The sequence below is a fragment of the Balaenoptera physalus genome (assembly GCF_965194825.1).
Source record: "Balaenoptera physalus genome assembly, chromosome: 11".
In the NCBI taxonomy this organism is placed as follows: domain Eukaryota; kingdom Metazoa; phylum Chordata; class Mammalia; order Artiodactyla; family Balaenopteridae; genus Balaenoptera; species Balaenoptera physalus.
The window spans coordinates 28,124,155-28,142,016 of record NC_138896.1 but is presented as its reverse complement, the minus strand read 5'-3'; the positions used below and the strand labels follow the sequence as shown (position 1 = coordinate 28,142,016).

General features: G+C 36.4%; 1 long non-coding RNA gene across 3 annotated transcripts in view; it reads right to left on the bottom strand.

The window, feature by feature from the left end:
- The window catches only part of LOC309637335, a 229,380-nt gene that overhangs the window by 148,485 nt on the left and 63,033 nt on the right, over positions 1-17,862 (bottom strand). The gene's annotated exons all lie outside the window — the stretch shown is intronic.

The following is a 17,862-nucleotide window of genomic DNA, read 5'->3' as shown; positions in this document are numbered from 1 at the left end:
TCTTATTATATACGTGTATTTATAATGTGATGAAGATTGCATTTAAAATCCATGGATAAAGCGGAACCATTTAATGAAGGAAACTGGTAAACTGATTAGTATTTTAGAAAGTAAGTTACCTCTTCATCTCTTATCTTAATATAAATTCCAGATTGACTAATAATTTAAACATAACAAACTGCACAACAAAAGTTTTATAATAAAGATAATATACATTTTTAGGAAACTTGGGATGGGAAATCCTTATGCATAAGACACGAAACACACAAGCCATGACAGAAAACATGAATAAATTTGAATACATCAGAATCAAACAACTTTAAGATAAAGTGCATGAAAAGCAAAACTAAAAGAAGACAAACATGAGAAAACAGAGAGAAAACACCAAAAACTATACAAATTTTAACTCACTAAAAACCTGGATAATGTAACTTAAAAAAAAATACCAATTCTTACTCATTATATTCCTTAAAAATTTTTTTTGATTTGATAAGATTGAGTGTAGATGAGGGTGTGGGGAAAAGGTGATTCTCATGTATTGCTCTAAGGCTGGATTAAAATTTGAAATTCATGTACTATATGTCTAAGTACTTTCAATCTTATTTGCCTTCCATATGAGCTCCTGGACATGTTAATAAGAAAGTTTGAATATTAATATTCACTGAATCATTTAAATAAACATGTAACCTGCTTTCCATGACTTTGGTCAGTGTTAGACATCATTTTCTTCCTTGAAACCTTCCTTGTTACCACTGCTAAAGACAATGTGTTTAGGTGAAATACTGATTTCAGTTATCTGATCATCTCATCTCATAACATACTCTCCTTGATCCACTCACTGTCTCAATTTTATCCAGTACACTAGTTTGTTTTTTGTTTGTTTATTTGTTTGTTTTTTTATTCTCATAAGCTTTTTATTTTTTATTTTATTTTTGGGGGGGCGTTTTTTTGAATTTTATTTTATTTATTTACTTTTTTTATACAGCAGGTTCTTATTTAGTTATCTGTTTTATACATATTAGTGTATATATGTCAATCCCAATCTCTCAATTTGCTTGTTTTTCATCTCACTGAGATCCATGGCCCACTGACTCCTTGATTTCTGTCTTGTGTTCAGCCTCCTCCTATGTTCCCTATTCAGCTTAGAAGAAATGAACCATTTTCATATTATCAGCCTAATCCTACCTAACACCACTGTCCTCGATAGAAAGTCAAATGTTGAATGAATCACAGATCATAGCTGAAGAGAAATCTACAACTTGGTAGATGAAGGTCACTATAAATTTAGGATCTATAACTCAGATAAGTTCTCAACATTCCCCAAATGCCACAAACTTTCCCAAGTTTGCCCTCTGACTTTCAGCATTATACTTTCCAGTTCCTGAAAACTTCGAGCCCTTTTCCTAGCCCTACACTCTCCGCTGATTGTTTCAGCAAGACACTAACTTCAGAGAAATACATAGAAGCCAACAGATTGCAATGCTTTTCCTTTCCTACCTGCCCAGTTCATAAACTTTCCTGCACCCACTTTTCTTCTTCTCTCTGTCACTGATGCTCTGAATCCACCTGTGTCAGGGGTTCCCAAGCCCACCTCCAGGACTGACGACTCATGAGAATGACTCGAGGAACTCAGAAAAAATCTGTGCTAATCACCGTATGGTTTATTATAGTAAAAGAATACCAGCTGGACTCAGCAAAGGGAAGAGCTGAAATCACGTGCAAGCTTTCAGGTGTCCTATCCCAGTGAACTAGCATAGCAGGCACTTAATTCTCCCAGGAACAATGTGTGGCAATATGTGTTGCCAACCAAGGAAGCTCATCTGAGATTTGGTGTCCAGGGTTTTTACAGGGAGTCAGTCACACAGGCGTGTAGCACCCGCAGGACTGACCTCAGCTACTCAGACCCCAGCCTCCCAGATGTCAGCCTGATACGGTGTGACCCAAAGTCTCCGGCATACAGTACAGATGTTCACCACAAGTCACATTGTTAGCATAAAGTACCTGGTTTGGTCCAAATCCTCAGGTATACAAAGACACTCTTATCAGGCAGGATACTCCAAGGGTTCAGAGGTCATTTCCCAGGAATTGAGTCAAGGGCACATTCCAAAGACCCCAGAATATGCAGGGTGTGAGCAGCCCAGGCCCACTGGGCAGTTAGCCCTTTTCTGCACAGCCCCTTGCCACTGTTTTGGACACTTGATTCAGTTAAATTTTCCCTATTATCTCTCATTTTCAATCTCTCCTGACCTAGCATTCAACTTGCAGGTCTGTGCTTATACCTGAGAACTTTTCCTTCCTTCCCCACAGCTATAATCGTCCTGTCCCCTTTGCTATGTCAGTCCATATCGTTCGTTCCTTCCCTAACTCACTCTCTTCTAATTGTTTCTCTGTCTATATTCCCCGACAGAGTGCAAGATCCTCAAGGGCAGAAATCTTACCCTATTTTATTTTCTAATTAGTCATGCTTGGCTCATAGTACAGAGTTAAAAATATTTATTACAAAAAGTGATTGAATGAAAATATGCATAATGATGAATTGGGCTGGATGGATAACTGCTTTGACTCAAATATATTCCTTTTATGATCTTTTCCTGTGCTCTAGTTTCCATTCAAAATCACTATTCCTTGTGCCCAACAATTGTGCCTTCACCCTGTGTGGAGCTGAAGAAACCACTAGTTATTGCATTTGAAAGGGTTTCCTAGGATCCATGCAATTAGACCATTAAGATTAAGTGTATTTCTACCCCACAGGAATCCACCCAGGCAATGTAAATTTCCCCCCTCAGGAAGACTTTCCCAGCTACCTGATATTTCCATTAAGGATGATAAAAATCTAGAGTGAAAATCATGGAAATAATTGTCTTTCTTACTAGTAAATAAATGTTCGTATTTCTGATTTCCACTTTGCCTCTTTTCTAAATAATTACCTATTAACTGACTCTTGCCCTTTTTCTTCTCTTTTCCTTTCTATGTTTTTCTGTTCTTTTTTCTCACCCACACTCTCCTGACAGCATTTATCAAACTTGCTCTCCATTTTTAGGATCCCAACCTGAAAACAAGTGACACTGTGTGAGAGAAGACCCAAAATAAATAACTTGCCTAGAGTTAAAATTTTATTAAAATAGTCTTTTTTTCTTAAAAGTGCTAGTTATGCCTCAATTCTGTTTCTTTATTGGATTTTAGCACAGTCATTGCAAATGGTACACTTTAGAAAGTATTCTTAGAATCAAAAACTTTTTCTGTAAAGATGAGTTCTATATGAATATATGATATCCTTAAAAGTCCATGAGGACTTTACCATTAAAAGATGATAACTTACATGCCATCATATGGGTGAATCTCAAATATAGTATGCTAAGTAAAAGTGCAAAAAAAAACCAAACTCCATTCTGTATGTTTCCATTTATATAACATTCTTGCAAAGGTAAAACAATAGGGAAAAAAAGAAAAAAACAGTGGTTGTCAAGTGCTGGAACTAGAAGTTCCAGCTACTAGGAAAATTTTGGAAATGTTGGAACTATTCTATATTTTAATTGAGTGGTGAATTTATAACTGTGTGTGTCAAAACTCACAAAACTGTGCACTAAAAAGAGTGAACGTTCTACATATAAATTATTCTTGATATTTAAAAAGTTGAAAAAATATCAGGGATTAAAAAGGTGGCAGATCGTGCATTCTTTTCACAAACATTTCGAGTGCCTTCCATGTGCCAAATATTATCCTAGGTGCCGGTAATACAGCATTGAGAAAGCAGACAAGTAACACTGCTCTTTCTAGTAAGATTGATGGAGAGATCATGTCACAGCAACCAACCACATTCATCAGGTCTTTAGTCAGAGTCTACACTGTGCTAAATGTCCCAGGAGGCCAGAGAAAAAGCAAAGTCAAGCTCTATTGGTCATAGAGATTCACGTCATTCATCAGTCCAACTCTGTGCCCAGAAAACACTGCTACTTACTAAAGAAACAAACGTTTAAGGAGGAGCCACCACAAGCAAAACTGGTGTAAAATTTTACTAGTCACTTGACATATAGTTATTATATAGAAAAATGTTAACTTTAAAGAATGCCTTTCTATCCAAATATTAACATCAATAAAAATGACAATGTATCAATTTATTTTCCAAAGATGATAACTACCATTTGGATAAACAGCCACTGTTTCAAATCCTGTGCTCTAGAAATCAAGGTTACAATGTCAGCAGTTTTACAAAGAAAATTATAATATCCACTACGAAGATAGAGATTACTTTTTATGTGAACAAGATAAAAACATGGTAATAGATCCTTATATTTACAAGCATCGGACTTCATAACATAAACTGAAACCTATAAGGGAAAATAAAAACTGAAACATGAGAAATATAAATATGGTGAAAAGAACATTATCCTGTTAGAAGAACTGAGTCCCTCTGCTTCCTATAATGTTTCTGAGCGATTTATTTTTTCCTTCATGGACACACACCTTATACAGCTGAAAAGCTCTTGCCTTTCAATATGCCCCAGTAATTTTCTGTTGTAGCTAGCTATCATGGAAAGATTTTTGTTGTTAAAAGAAAGTCACCAATTTGTCTTACTGGTGGAGCAGGTTTACATTAGAGTTATCTTTCCTGCTCGAGTTTTTGATATTCATGTGTTTGATTTGTCTTAAACTTAATAAAAATTCTTTTCACATTGCATTTCAAAGGCCTATCCAAAGAGATAACAGGGAGTCACATACAAGCATAAGATCTTGGGTGGACAAAATTGGCATTTCCAACACAGAGAACAAAGCATTTATATACTGAAAAGGGGAACATATAGTAATCATTGCATATCTTTAAGACTGACATCAATAAAAATTTCTGTTTTGCATTAGTCTTTGATAATTTCTACTGAAGTAATGTGTCAATTGGGCATAGGTAATATATATTTATTGAGAAATTATCAGGATTGATATTACATACACGGCAAGGACGAATCTCCTATCTCGTGAACATTAGTTCAGAAACACGTGTGATAATAACTCGTAAAATTGAAGCTATAGATACTTGCTCTAGTACGAGTTTTATCAGTATTTTACGTCTTTAACCAAGTAACTTAAATTCTCTTGTTCTTTGTTTCCTCCACTAGAAAGGGGAAAAATTGCATTAAATGATTCCTAAGGTTTCTCTCTTTCTTAAGGTGGATTCCCTTAAAAGTAGAGCTTGAAGCAGGCTTATGTTGCCCACAGTTTGGGGGATGGGAGATGTAATTCAAAGAAGCAGCAGTAGGGAGCAGCACGAGTGAGACCATTAGAAGAAAGTCTAACAAAAGTGCTCCTGTACCAACCTCACTGGATCTTGGAATAGTTTAAAAATACCTTCAAGACAGGATTGTGCAAAGGACAATCATTCTGGCTATTGTTTCCTGTTGGGTGAGCATTATCCCTGAAGGAGAAAACCCTCCCACACTTCTGGGCTGCTCTTTGGCTTAGATCGGAGCACAGGAGGAACCCACTGTTGCAGAGAAAGCCTGAGACAAGAGAGAAGAACTATGCACAGTTGGTGATTTCTATGTGACCTCAGTCAGTAAAGAACGGAACTGTCGGCAACAGCAGTGGCCAAAATCATAGGTACCGTCGTCCCCTGGCATCAGCGGGGGGCTGGTTCCAGGACCTGCCGTGGATACCAAAATCCACAGATGCTGAAGTTCCATAGTGGACCATCTGTATTTGCTGTTCTGTCTCCATGGATTCAACCAACCGCATATCGTGTAGTACTGCTGTACTTATTTTAAAAATCTGCATGTAAGTGGACCTGCCAGTTCAAACTGGTGTTATTCAAGGGTGAACTGTTTTCTGAGAGACTGGGATGATGTCACTATGAGTATTCAATACTCTTTTGGATCTAAAGGCCATGGTTCTAAATCTGTATTTTCTGAATTCAATTGAATATTATGGTCATTGAGAAACAATTAAGAATGGGTAACCAGGACTTCCCTGGTGGCTCAGTGGTTAAGAATCCGCCTGCTAATGCAGGGGACACGGGTTCAAGCCCTGGTCCGGGAAGATCCCACATGCCGTGGAGCAACTAAGCCCATGTGCCACAACTACGGAAGCCTGCGCAACTAGAGCTCATGCTCCACGACAAAGGCCACCACAGTGAGAAGCCCAGTGAGAAGCCCGCGCACCGCAACAAAGAGTAGCCCCCGCTCGCTGCAGCTAGAGAAAGCCTATGCACAGCAATGAAGACCCAACGCAGCCATAAATAAATAAATAAAAATTAAAAAGAAAAGAAAAGAAAAGAAGATGGTGTATTAAAAAAAAAAATCAGAATGGGTAACAAGACCCAATAAAAATGATGATGATGAGGAGGGGGAAGGGTAAGCTGTGACAAAGTGAGAGAGTGGCATGGACATATATACACTACCAAACGTAAAATAGATAGCTAGTGGGAAGCAGCCGCATAGCACAGGGAGATCAGCTCAGTGCTTTGTGACCACCTAGAGGTGTGGGATAGGGAGGGTGGGAGGGAGAGACATGCAAGAGGAAAGAGATATGGGGACATATGTATATGTATAACTGATTCACTTTGTTATAAAGCAGAAACTAACACACCATTGCAAAGCAATTATACTCCAATAAAGATGTTAAAAAAAAAATGATGGTGATCCTCGCGGTACCTGTAAATAGAGAATGGTGTGGTGTCAAGTAATTTTCCCACATATCTTGATGATTTCCGACAAGAAACATCCTAGCATATATATTTTCAACAGCATGAAAGGTTGAATTCTGTGGTAGGAGGAGATGACTCACCGAACTCTCAGCTTGATGAAAGATTCTTTAAGGACATCGAGCTACTAATCAAAAAGTCCTTGCTCAGGTAGCAACTTTCCACTTAGTGATAAAGCTTTCCAAGTCCCAAGATACTGGAAAACGGATATCTTTGCAAGGATTTCGATTTATCTCCCATTGTGAATAATAAGTAGATTTGCTGATACATAAATCACTCTTTTTAGTTTAGTCGTAAATCAACAAGTGGTAGGAGATAACACCTGAATGCACAAGTTTTAAACATGCATCCTCAGAATTAGACCCTGCATCATCATGCCATAAGATCCAGAACACCTGTAGAGTTTAGTGTTTAGTATAAGGAGCGGCTGGGATGGGAAGAGACATAATATACACAAAGGTACGCGTTAGACCAAGCTTCATACTTTTAACTTTCACAGTATGTTTACCTGAGCCTACACCTACAGTACATGTGGAAATGTTTTGTATCTGAGACAGGAGACACGGGTGGGGTGGCTCCCAATAGATTTCAAAGTGTTCTAGACATTTCTAGAGAGCTAAGAAGGAAAACAGAGAAATTCAACTACAAGTTAATGGCTATGAAGTATTTAATGTGTCAGATATGCTTTCAGTAGATCAAATGAAAGGAAGGACTTATGAATAAATATTTATCATTGTGGCAAAGGTATTGATAATGAGATAGTTGGGAAAAGAGTGTTCATAGCAGGGAGACTTTCCTATCACTGTGATTTGCAACCAAACTTTTATAAACACACAGTATACTAGTTTTTTGCTATTCTTTTTCCTACTTTTCTCCATTTTCTTAGCTAACGTACCACCATGTCAGTTCTCCTGATTCTTTCACTTAAATAAAACTGTCCATATATTACACTACCAAATGCAAAATAGATAGCTAGTGGGAAGCAGCTGCATAGCACAGGGAGATCAGCTTGGTGCTTTGTGACCGCCTAGAGGGGTGCGATAGGGAGGGTGGGAGGGAGATGCAAGAGGGAGGGGATATGGGGATATATGTATACGTATAGCTGGTTCACTTTGTGATACAGCAGAAACTAACACACCATTGTAAAGCAATTATACTCCAATAAAGATGTTAAAAAAATAAAAAAAATTTTTTTTAAACTGTCCACATTTCTGAAAAATGTTCAGCCTCGGGCAAGCCAAACTCAATCTTTATTCCCTGTACCTAATTGTGCCCTTTTCAGCTTCAGATGTTTTCTAACAGTTGTTAGCAGTGGGAACTTCTGGGAGGAAGAAGGGTATAAAAATAAGAATGTGGTAAGGGAAAAAAAACAGAGACATAGATAAAGAAGATGTTCAGTGAATTCATACTATGCAATAAATTTTAGAGGTTTACGCCACGGTAGGCTGGGAATGTACTGTAAGTAAGTATGATAATATGAAACACATTTTATAAGGAGAAACCTAGAAGGCTCAAATGAGGTAATATGATGGGAAAAACTAGGAACTCATTTTCATAAAAATTATTCTGAATTATTATTAAATGTGTGGTATCTATATTAAAACAATTTCTAGTTATCTATACAAGAAAATTCAAGGTAAATACTATGAATGACACGTAGTACATCAAGTCATAACATGTAGCTACAAAATTATGAGACGTTATAATAAGCACATCACAAAGTACATGTTTAATCAAGTACTATATTTCATGGTAGGGTCATTACTAGCAGCTACTTTATGCTATTTTGATCAAGTGTGCCCTGGAACTATTCCATCTGGATTGACTCCTGAAATTAAGGTGTCAAACAAAATCTTTAATCTCCTATAGATTTGTTTTGTTTTGTTGTTGTTTATTTCATAATTTATTCAGCATGCATATATAATTTATTTGCCAGTCTTGGATCCAATAAATGTTGAATATTCCTAAACATCAATCCAACTCCCTCCAGTATGGATACCAAGGGGGAAAAATGGGGGTGGATGAATTGGGAGATTGCGATTGACATATATACACTATTGATACTATGTATAAAAGAGATAACTAATGAGAACCTGCTATATAGCTCAGGGAACTCTACTCAATGTTCTGTGGTGACCTAAATGGGAAGGAAATCCAAAAAAGAGGGGATATATGTATACATATAGCTGATTCACTTTGCTGTACAGTGGAAAATAACACAACATTGTAAAGCAACTATATCCACTAAAAATTAATTTTAAAAAATCCAACTCCCCACAAAAGGATAATAGCATGACTATAGATGTTTAAATTTATGCTGACAGCTCTCTGAAGTTTTCTGAAATAAAGTTAAAAAATATGTGGGGCATTGTTGTAATAAGTTTATAGACCCATGCAGTGAATATGAAAAATTAAGTCTTGTCCATATTCCCATTACATTTATAAGTTAGGGGGGAAAAGACTTAATGTACTGTGCTGGGCACTGGAAGATTCCTGGAGAGAATTCTGAAAGCCATATTTCAACAATGCCAGCCTAGAAGTGCTAGAGTGACTTGGCAAGTAGAACTCTCTCAACGCTAAGTATGACACAAATTACTACAGTTAAAACCAATTTATCGGAGGTTGCTACATCTGAAAATGACAGAAACACTGGTAGTAGCAGTAATTCAGGAGGTACCCACAACGTTCTACCCTTATGGTTTTCTTTACCCAAGAAAATGAAAATGATTGGCTTTTGCACTTCAAATCTTGTACAAAATATTTTTAAGTATCTAATGTCAGTTTGTGATGGCCTTTTTTTTCCTTCCAGTTTTAATGGGATATAATTGACATACAGCACTGTATAACTTTAAAGTGTTCAGCATAATGATTTGACTTATATACATCATTACCAATGATTACCGCAAGTTTACTGAACATCCACCCTCTCATAGGGATTCTAAGTAAAACGAAGAAAATATTTCTCCTTGTGATGAGAACTCTTGGGATCTACTCTCTTAACCACCTTCATATGCAACATACAGCAGTGTTCATTACATTAGTCATGTCGTACATGACATCCCTAGTACTTATTTACCTTATAACCGGAAGTTTGTACCCTTTGACCACCTTCCTCCAATTCCCCCTCCTTCTACCCCCTACTTCCAGTGACCATAAATCTGATCTTTTTCTAAGAGTTTGTTTGTTTCTTTGCTTGTTTTTGAAGTATAACTGACTGACAACACTATGTTAGTTTCTGGTGCACAACGTAGTGATTCCATGTTTCTACACATTACAAAATGCTCACCATGATAAGTTTAGTTATCATGTGTAACCATACAATGATATTACATTATTATTGACTATACTCCCACACTGTACATTTAATACCCGTGGCTCATTTATTTTGTAAATAAAGTGTGTACCTCTTAATCTCCATCACCTATTTCTCTCACGCCCCCCACCACCTTCCTCTCTGGTAATCACCCATGTGTTCTCTTATCTTCCACGTAACCAGAAGTCTCTTTAAATGAGGAAACTTTAAAAGTAAGGATCTCGGTGGGACTTCCCTGGTGGCGCAGTGGTTAAGAATCCGCCTGCCAATGCAGGGGACATGGGTTCAAGCCCTGGTCCTGGAAGATCCCACATGCTGTGGAGCAACTAAGCCCATGTGCCGCAACTACTGAGCCTGCCCTCTAGAGCCCGCGAGCCACAACTACAGAGCCCACCTGCCACAACTACTGAAGCCCGCGGTCCTAGAACCTGTGCTCCGCAACAAGAGAAGCCACCGCAATGAGAAGCCCACGCACCACAACGAAGAGTAGCCCCCACTCGCCGCAATTAGAGAAAGCCCGCACGCAGCAACAAAGACCCAATGCAGCCAAAATAAATAAATAGATAAATATACAAAAAAAAAAAAAAAAGGAAGGATCTTGGTCTTTTCCTTTGGGTATATAAAAAAGGGATTGCTGAATTATATGGTAGTTCTTTTACTTTTTGAGAAACTTCCATACTGTTTTCCATAGTGGCTGCACCATATAAATTGCCACTCCCACTAACAGTGTACAAGGATTTCCTATTCTCCACATCCGCATCACCATTTACTTATTTTTTTTATGATAGCCATCCTAATAGGGGTGAATGATATTGCACTGTTGTTTTGATCTACATTTCCCTGATAATTGGTGATATGATGCATCTTTTCATATACCTATTGGCCATTTACACATCCACTTTGGAAAAAACGTCTATTCAGGTCCTTTACCCATTTTTAAATCAGGTTGTTTTTATGTTCTTGAGTTATATGAGTCTCATATATTTTGGATATTAATTCCTTACTAGATACGTGGTTTGCAGACATTTTCTCCCGTTCCATAGTTGTCTTTTCATTTTGTTGATTATTTCCTTTGCTGTGCAGAAGCTTTTTAGTTTGATGTAGCCCCACTTGTTTATCTTTGCTTTCATTGCCTGAGCTTTTGATGTCATAGCGAAATATTAATGTATTGCCAAGGCCAAATCAGTATTTCAAGGAGATATCTGCACTCCCATGTTCACTGCAGCATTATTCATGATACCCAAGTTATGGAAACAACATAAGTGTCCATTGAAAGATGAACAGATAAAGAAGATGTATAATATACACACACACACGAATATTACATTATTCATTAAAAAAAGGGCATCTTGCCATTATAGAGGAACCTAGAAAATATTATGGTAAGTGACATAAGCCAGACCCAGAAAGAAAAAAATGCATGACCTCACCTATATGTGGAATCTAAAAAATTCAGCTACATAGAAGCCGAAAGTAGAACAATGGTTACCAGGGGCAGGGAGGTGGGAGAAATGAGGAGATACTGATCAACAGGTACAAAGTTACAGTTACGTAGGATAAATAAGTCTAGAGAGCTAATGTACAGCATGATGACTATAGTTTGTGATACTGTGTGGAAGACTGGAAATCTGCTGAGAGAGTAGATTTCGGGTGCCCTTATCAAACACACACAAAACGTAACTATGTGAAGAGAAGATACATTAATTAGCTTGATTGTAGTAATCATTTTACTATGTACATGCATGTCAAGTCATGCTGTACACCTTAAATATATACAATTTTTATCAAAAAATAAAATTAAAGTAGGGAATCAACATGATAAGAAAAGCAGAGCTCTCAGGCTTTATGTCTGAGACATAAATGAGTAACATCAGTGTCAAATATGTAACGAACTAAATTCAAGCATAGAGGAGCGTGTGATCATTTTTATCTTAGTCTCAAATCTGTGTGTTCCTGAGAGTGGATATGAAATGGTTACATTTTTAAATAATACATGACTATAACCAATGGGGGTGTTCCCTTAATACTGCCTACTGGATACACCGAGGTCTTTGTAATATTGTAGAAAAAGTGGGGCTACAGATGAAAAGTAGAAGTTAAAAGAGGTTAAATAACCGCCTGCGGTTACACTTCAAAGGTAACACTGATAGTTTTAAAGCCCTAATTTTCTTTTTCATGCCTGCTTTGTTGTCGACGTTGTTGTGTAACAATGCTTTCTCGTATCAGGCTCCTCTTCTCCAGGCGTCCACCACATCCACCTCCCCACCCCGTACCCCTGATACAATGCATTCAGGTATCATATATCTTCCACTGGCCGGCCTCCCCCCTTTTTTGACCTCATCTATCATCCGTAGTTCAAGGTCTAATCAAAGTTCTACTTTGTTCATGCAACCGTAGCCACTCCAATCTGTAGTAATCATTACATTTCTTGTACCACCAATGAACTTTTAAGCTACACAGAATGAATTAACGCATAATTACCATGTCATTAAACCATTTGATAGTTTGGTAACCCTAAATAGATGGAAAACTCCACCAGCAAGGCTGGGACACATATATGCTATATTAGCACACAGCAAAGAACAGAGTACATATTGGAAATACAGTACACAATACTTTCTTATTGAGTCAGTGATTCACTTATTCATTCATTCATTCATTCATTCATGTCAGTGATGATTGCAAATGCATATTCTCTGTATATTAAAAGTTGCAGAGGACTTCTGATTCTGGTACTGAAGACAGAAATGGGACCAGACTTACCCTCCCACATTAAACAACTAGAAAACCAGATAAAACACGTATAAAACAACATTTTTGTCAGATATCGGACCAGAGGCAGTGTAACACTATGCCCTTTGAGAAAACAGGACTGAGGTGAGTCCTATAATTACTTTGCTTTCTTGAGGCACTTTCCAGACCACAGTGAAGAGAAGGGAAACAAAGTGAGTCAGGCAGTCTTGCTGAATTAAGAAGAGATTAGATTTCAGGGCAGTTAAGTTGCCTAAAACTTGTGGGGCAGAATCTCTCAGGGAAAGAAACTACAGGGAGAGGGAGCTACCCAGACATGTTAAGAGGGTTGCCTTCGAGTCTCAGACCGAGTACCGATTTATCCATGGATGCCACAGGTGAGCAGTAAGCCGAACAAATTCTCTGAGTTTCTACAGGGATGGGAACAGTTTGTGTTTGCACCAGTCAAAAGGCCTCTAGACATATGGAGCTTTAGGCACAGTCCCAAAAGTGGTATCGCTTTTTAGTGGGACCCAGCCACATACTAAAAGTTTCTCTGAACTTGTCCTAGCAAATCTTAAATGCAAGCCTTAAAGAACCAAACTGATTCAAAGGGACTTAACTGTGTCCCAGAAGAAACCCCAACAGTGTTTAAAGGAACAACACAACACCCAGGACCCAACAAATTGAAATTCACAGTGCACAGCAACCAATTAAAAACAAAGCACGAAGCATGCAAAGCAGAGAAAGATGACCTATGTGCAATCTGAAGAAAAGTCAACTAATAGAAAAGACACTGAAATATCAGACGATGCATTTAATAGATGATGAGGTAAAAATCTGTGTTAATATGATCTATATTTTAAGAATATAGAGGAAAACTTAGGAATGATTAGGAGAGAAATAAAAATATAAATAAAGCCAAATGGAACTATTAGAGATAAAGTATATTATCTGAAATACGAAGTACACTGTATTTTTGTATATAGTGTGAGGTATGGGTTGAGGTTCCTTTTCTTTTTTTTTTTGCATATGGATGTCTAATTGTCTCAGAACCATTTGCTGGAAAGACTATTCTTCACTGAATTGACTTTGCACCTTTACTGAAAATCAGTTAATCACATATTTGTGTGAACGTTTTATCTCTGGACCTTATTGTCCCATTGATTTATGTATCTAGTCTTTCTCCAATACCACACTTCCTTGATTGACTGTAGTTTTAAGACTTGAAATCAGCTACTGTGAGTACCCAACTTTGGATGGCATTTTAATCATTAGAGCATTGCTAACTTTCAATGCACAAATGCAAAAAAAATGAAGTATTGTCAGACATATATTTAGTCAGAAAATACGGTCTTGCTCAGCTTATTGACACTCAAAAATTTAAGATGAAAAGGACAAGTTAATTCTGTTAAAAACATAACAAATAGTTAGCTTTGATCTGAGTAAGAATCTTTCAAATATCTATTTGATGGGTTCTTTTTAGTTGTTTTCTTTCAAGTGAGAAAAACATAATTAATTCTTTGCAGGTTTCTTTTACTTTGGACATTTATGCCTATTATTTCTCCTTCAATTTTCATTCCAATTATACACCCCAAGATGATTTCAGACCTAGGTTTTTCTATTATATTTATTATTGACTGTTTCATTTTCAAAATTATGCAGTTTCATCCTAATTCATTTTATCAAGGTATCATTTACATATCTGCTCATTCTTACATACTGAAAGGCTGAGAAATGAGTAAATATCTTTGGAGAAAAGAAATATGATGAAATTAAATATGTAGTAAGACAAAATGACAAAATTTCTTATGTGAATTTAAAATATAAAATGAAAACATAACTAAGGCACATAGTTAAATTCATGCGAGAAGCATAAAATGACTATGGCTGTCACTGTGAAATACAGAAAGAAATGTGAAGTCAATACCTTTTGTTTTATTCATTTACTTACTGAGTTGCTCTTTGCAGCAAATACATTAAAACCAAGATCGATTTTGAATAAAATTCATATTTGGTCAGTTGCGCTGTCTATAGCAATAATACTATACAACATTGAAAAGAATGATTCCTAATTATTAAATTGAGTACAAAAAAATGCTGTTCCCAGCTCCATGTTTTAAAACAGGGATCCCTTACAACAGAAAAAATATATATATTTCCACACTGGCTTTCTGAAGAGGAATTCTCACTTAACTATTTGTCTTGCAAATTAAATTTGTTAAGCAGAAAGTAGAGCCAAAGCAGAATTCTCCTGCTCAAAGTTTTTGTTTATGTTTGTTTTTGTCATTTCACTCAGCCTCCAGTTTCTAAACCTAAACCCTAGGCCATCAATCAACAGCACACACTCAAAGGCTAGACTCACTAGAAAAGAAAAGTAGTAGGAGTGATCAGGGCAACATTTCTCTTCCTTAATATTGAGATTGTGTAATACTAAGCTTTTCTTCTATATTGTTCCAGCAGTTAACATATTAGACTTTTAGTTTTGGGAGACTTTTCCTATGCCATAGCTATTCAGTAGCCTTTACATTTCTCTGGCCATTTTTCTTTTCTCTCAGTGTATCATTTTATATTTACCTCTCTGTTTAACGTCAAACTTCTTGGAAAATTTCTGGTTTGATTTTAGCTTTTTGTACAAATTTTATATTCCCATACAGATCTAGAATTCAATAACACGTATTTGATAGAGCACTAGCAATGAGCAAGGGACTTTTTGGAACGTGCTGTAACAGGCAAAATATTTGAATAGACACCTCAAGATAAAGATATATAACTGGTCAATAAACACACAAAAAAAGATGTTCAACATCAGTAGTCCTGAGGAAAATGTAAATAAAAATCATAGTGAGATTCCACTATGCACATTTTGTTATAACTAAAATAAAAACATACCAAATATCTAGTAGAAATGTAGAGTTACTGCGAACAGCATACGCTGCTGTTGGGAGTGTAAAATGGCACAACCATTTTAAAATTGTTTGACAGTTATCTATTAAATTTCACATACACTTACCATATGGCCCAAGAATTTTACTCCTAGATTTTAGTCAAGAGAAATAAAACTTTGTCCACACAAGGATGTGTACCTGAAGCTTTATTCATCATAACCAAAAACTAGAAGCTGTGGTATATCCATAAAGTCAATACTGTACTACTTAGAAATAAAGGGAACAAACTACGAATATATGCGACGAGATGGGTGAATTTGAAAAGCTTGTTGAACAAATGAAGCCAAATGCAAAATAAAATTCAGTGTATGATTCCACTTGTAAAAAATTATAATGAAAATGGAAATGAAAAAAATCTGAAAAAGAATAGATATGTCTACGTATAACTGAATTACTTAGCTGTACACCTGAAACACTGTAAATCAACTACACTTCAATAAAGTAATAAAAATATTTAAAAAAAAAAAAGAAATTATAGGACAGGCCAAACCAATCTATAATCTCAGAGAGATTAGATGTTACCTGGGGTTGGTATAGGATTGGACTGACTGCAGAGGAACAGAGGAGATATTTTAGTGGGGATAAAATTTAATTCACACGTTGACAACACAGGCATATATGTTTGTCCAAGTTTATCAAATTCTACATTTAAAATTGATATGTTTAATTTTATGAAAAGGATACTCTTAAAATTGGATTTAAAAGTAAAAAATAATTGTGACAGAGCTCCTATCAAGCAGCCACCATTGGAATTTACTTATGACATCTTTGCTTCAAAGTTTAAAGATGCTACAGGCATGCTTCCAGCACCTGAACCCGTAAAAAGTCACTTACGTACAGATGGTAATTGAAGGTGTTGTTTGGATACAAACAGATGGAAAGAGTATATAGGATAATGTGACAATTTCCTTACCCATTTGGTTTGGTTCTTATCTTAAATTACCCTGAAATACAGTTTGCACTTAAGACTTTCCTATACAGATGAATGCAGAAAAGTTGGAACATTTGGGGGATAATTTGAATTAAAAAGAGAGAGAACTTCAATAAAAAGGGAGAAAACCTCAACAGAATTAGAATAAATGAAAAGTTTGAAATCCAAATAGATTTGCAGTATTTAGAAGTTATTGGATTTGGAAGTGAAAGCTTAAAAACTGGCTACGAGAATGCACAGAGGAACCTGCCCTCCTTTCTGAAGGCTAAATGGCAAATAACAGCAGGGATTATACCACAGGATTTAAGAGTAGGACATCCATGACAAATAACATTTTTTTTTCTTTCTGTTATGCACGTCATCAGAAATATTCTTGGGATTGGGTTTTTCCAAGGACCATAAAAAGAAATCTAAAACACCAGAAAACCCATGACAGCTTTCAGTTCACAAATGAGAAAATACACTCCAAATACAAGTATCTCATCTTGTCACACTGTTGCTTTGGACATTCCTGATTAGAGCTAAGGACATTGAAGGCTAGCCACCAATGAGGGTGTTCTCACGGCAAACCCACAACGTCCATGGCTCTATTTATGCACAGCACCCTATTTTGTCAAACCTAATACAAAACAGAAAGAAGACAGTGTTTTTATACAAAATGGAAACTAACCAAGGTCTCCAAATAAAGGACTGTACTTGCAACCTCCCGATCAGAGTCTCCCAGGTTGCACACATTTATTACTTTAAAGAAAAGAACATTCATGTGTGATACAATAAAAATTAAAATTCATCGGATTTTTAAAAAAATATGTTTTAACCACTTCAGAAAAAAAGAAATAATCAATATGGAGAGACTAGTTACTTTTTGAAATGCAGTTTTTTGGAAGTGTTTTGATATTTCAGAGACTCCTGGGCAAAATAAGATGAATGATAAATAAAGAAGTTGATGACATTTGCCTTCATCATCCTTTTTCTTAACTTTTAGCATTATTTTCCAGTTTCATTTGTTCCAACTCTAGTTTCCTATGCTTTCCTGTACCCACCTACAAACAGTGTAAAGTCTTGTTTCTCTGCCCTTGAGTCAATTCAATAGGGTTAGGCGACTGTCATTCTTTTCCTTCCAATTAGAATAAAACTAAGAAAATCTAGCCTGGGTTTAATCTTCTCTTAAATGTAGACTTCCATTCATAAACTGGAACAGAACACTTTCAAAGCGTTTCTCAGTTTCCTTCCTGCCTTCCTGCCTTTC